At 42.6% G+C, this 3,687-nt stretch overlaps 1 long non-coding RNA gene across 1 annotated transcript; it reads left to right on the top strand.

Annotated features, from left to right (window-relative positions):
* Nucleotides 1–235: 235 nt before the first annotated feature.
* On the top strand, nucleotides 236–2,835 carry LOC112642901 (uncharacterized). The gene is made up of 3 exons (XR_003125494.3): nucleotides 236–809; nucleotides 992–1,062; nucleotides 2,387–2,835. It is a non-coding gene; the product is annotated as an uncharacterized LOC112642901 (long non-coding RNA).
* Nucleotides 2,836–3,687: the final 852 nt, after the last annotated feature.

Raw genomic sequence — 3,687 nt, 5'->3', positions numbered from 1 at the left:
CAGAATGAGAGAAGATATTTTCAAGTGTCTTGTCAGATAAACGGCTAGTATCCAAAATCTATAAAGAACTTATCAAACTCAACACCCAAAAAGCCAAAAATCTGGTCCTCTAGTTTCTAACAGATCATACTCTACGTGCTGTGAATCCCAAAGGAACACTGGTGTGTGTATGTTACCAGGAGCTATGGAGAAATATGAATGTTTCCTAGGTTCTACTCTTATTCCAGGAGAAGGAAAGTCTGTGTCCTTGCTCTTCAACCAGACAGTTACTTCCACTGCTCTCTTCTTGATAGATAAGCTTCAGAGGATGCTGTGTCAAGCTTCTCCCCACCCTCCTCTATCTCTCCCACCCCCCCTGGCTCCAGGCCTGAAAGTGCTTGGATTACTTTCACAAGCATATCCTTAAGCAGAGCTAGTCCTACGGCCCATTGAGGTGCAAAGGAAGCTGGGAAATGAAGGCTTCCTGTGCCCAGAAGGAAAACAAAAATAGCAAGTAAACATATTGCCTGTCTCTACACTGTGACCCAGATGGCCAATTTCAGTACTCTCAAATCCCAGGAATATTATTTTCCTGCCACTTCACTGCCAGCCCATATGATGGGCACTCATCTCTATTTACACACTGACTTTTGGGGACCAGATTTAAGATATCCAGTGCAATACCTGGGATGTCCTCTGCCTACTGCCAAAGAAATGGATTTTCCCCGGGGCATATGAAAGGACGTTGATGAATGCTGGTGGACAATAGAGACAAGACTTGTTTCCTTTAAGGAATGTGAATGGCCCTGGAACAGACAAATGAATCTCATGTAAGGATGAATCTCTATAAATATCCCCTGGAAAGCAGAGCCAATAAAATTGGTTGATCTAGAAAAGATGAGGAGAAAGGAATGGATAAAAGAAGGAAAGGGAGATGTCTTAGTTAGCTTGGGCTGGTATAACAAATACTATAGACTAAGTACATAACAGAAATTTATTTCTCACCATTCAGGAGGCTGGAAATTCAAGATCAAGGTATCACCACGGTTGGATCCTGGTGGGAGTCCACTTCCTGGATTGCAGGTGGCTACCTTTTTGCTGTGACCTCACATGACAGTGAGAGGAAGCCCCCGTGTCTCTTCCTCTTCTTATAAGGACAGTAATCCCATCACCCTCATGACTCCATCTCAACCTAACTACTTTCCCAACCCCCCACGTCCTCATACATTACATGTAGACTTAGGGCTTCCACATATGAATTTTAAGTTGCAGGCGAAAGTGAGGTGGGGTCCATAACAGGAAGTCAGTAAAATTTATTAGTGAGTGGCTTTTGGCAAATGTGTCAGAAAGTACAGGAAGTAGGTGTTAAGGATTTTCCTATTTATTACAGGATATTTGATTACTTGTTATTAATCAGAACAGAGAAGTTCAAAATGAGGCTGGCAGGATAGTAGCCCATGGATCTGGGTACCATCTGTTACATCTTACACACATCACTGAGAAGGAAATCCTTTAAAAATAAAATCAACATCATAAATTCCTTTAAAAGACAGTAAATTTTGCCTATGTCTAAAAGACAAATTGGTCTCCTATTTTTAAAAGTTTTCTATTGTTTTATCAACTTAATTTATACAGATTTCATATAAAACTTGGATGAACTGGGGTCATTGTATTGTAAGCAGCTCTCAATTTTCCATGATAACACTCTTCACTTGGCATCTGAGAATTTAATTTACCAATCATTCTTAAAATACCCACTATATGCAAGATACTGTTGTTGGAGTGAACAAAATAAAGCCCCTGCTGTCATGGAGCTTATGTTCTTTTTGGGGAAGACGTGTGCATGAACAAGCAAATGAACTAGAAAAAGATCAGATGGCCATAAGTGATGTGAAGAGAATTCAACCATAGAGTAGAATAGGGACCAGTAAAGTGGAAGAAAGCCTGTCTCCAAAGAACACATTTAAGCAGAGGAGGAGTCTACCATGCCAACATCAGGGGGAAGAATATTCTAGACAGAAAAAGCAGCAGACTCTCTGAACCAAGAACAAGCTTGTTAAACCACATTATGGAAGAAGAGCATTTTGGCTCAAAAGTTGGGGTAAAAAAAGAGAGCAGATGGCAGGGGATGTTGATAATGGGGGAGCATTGGGGATGCTTGCATGCTTGGGACAGAAGTTAAGAGGAAATCTGAACCTTCTGCTCAATTATGCTGTGAATCTAAAACTGCTCTAAAGAATAATGTTTAGTAAAAAGAATAGAGGGGGAGAGTAGAAGATGATCTTGAAGATGTAAACAGGGGTCAGATCATGCAGAACTTAGAAAGCCGTGGTAAGGATTCAGGACTTTTGTCTATGTGTTATGGTGATTCCTCCTGTCTTCTTTTTTGGCACATCCCTCTTGGCAGTGCACCTTTGCAGTGGTTTCATAAAGAGGTGGAGTCTTCACGTCCCTGGGATCATGGCTTGCCTTGGCCAACGGGTCATTAGGCAACATGACATAAACACAGGCTAGAAAAGTGCAGGCTCACTGTGGCTTGCTCCCTCCTGCTGCTCTTTGGAACTTTGAGTCCACCACGGGAAGAAGTCTGGGCTAGCCCGCAGGAGTGGGAGAGACCACATCTGAGAAGAAAGGAGCCATCGCAGCTAAATCCTCTACTCCTTGACCAACTAGCCAACGATGACACCCATCAATAAGGCCTCTCCCTCAACCATTCAGCCTCAGCTGAGCTCTTTAGACCAGAATAACCAGTCGGCCAACCCGCAGAAGCAACAATAAAAATAAGTTTGTGCTGCTTTAAACCACTAAACTTGGGGGTGGTTTGAAATACAACAGAAGTTAACTAATGCAGCATGATAGGAGTCCTCTGAAGGGTATTAAACAAAGTGGCCTGATCTGATTTGCATGTATGTTTTTAAAAAACATCACTGTAGCAGCAGTATGGAGGGTGGGTACAGGGAGAGCAGTTAGGAAGTTAATGAAGACGGGCCCCTGGGTGGCTCAGCTGGTTACACGTCTGCCTTCTGCTCATATCATGATTTGGGGGGTCCTGGGATCAAGCCCTGCATCAGGCTCTCTGCTCAGCGAGGAGTCTGCTTGCTCTCCCCCTCCCTCTATACTCTCTCTCATAAATAAATAATTAAATGAATGAATGAATTAATTAATTAATTAAATCTTTGGAGGAGAAAAAAGAAACTTAATGAAGAAATTCCAAGTGAGAGATGCAGGGTGCTTGGGCATGCCTCAAAATATTAGTAATAACAATTTCTGTGATCTCATCCACTTTTATGGTTTTATGGTTTTATATCATTTATCTGCTGTTGAGTCCAAATTTTACATGCACAGCCTGGACCTCATCCATGATTCCTGACTCATACACCCAAGTGTGCCCTCTGGATACCTACATTCTGGCATCTACTTGGCATTCCAAGTGAACAAAATCCATGATTCCACGATTCCACCTGCCAATGAGCCATCAAGCGTGCTCCTCCCGTGGTCTACTCATTCTCGATAATCGACTACCCCAAACTTCAATTGCTCAGGTGAAACACCTTAGAATCATCCTTAACACCTTTCTCTCGCATTCCACACCCATTCCAGCATCAAGTCCTGTCGGCTTGACCATCACAATAGGTACCAATGACCCAACATACACACTGATCGAAGCCATCATCCCCTCCCAGTAGGATCGTTGCTGTTTCCTCCTAA

This window comes from Canis lupus, chromosome 38, assembly GCF_003254725.2.
Source record: "Canis lupus dingo isolate Sandy chromosome 38, ASM325472v2, whole genome shotgun sequence".
Lineage (NCBI taxonomy): Eukaryota > Metazoa > Chordata > Mammalia > Carnivora > Canidae > Canis > Canis lupus.
The sequence above is the reverse complement of the archived record's forward strand: the minus strand, read 5'-3'. Positions and strand labels throughout refer to the sequence as shown.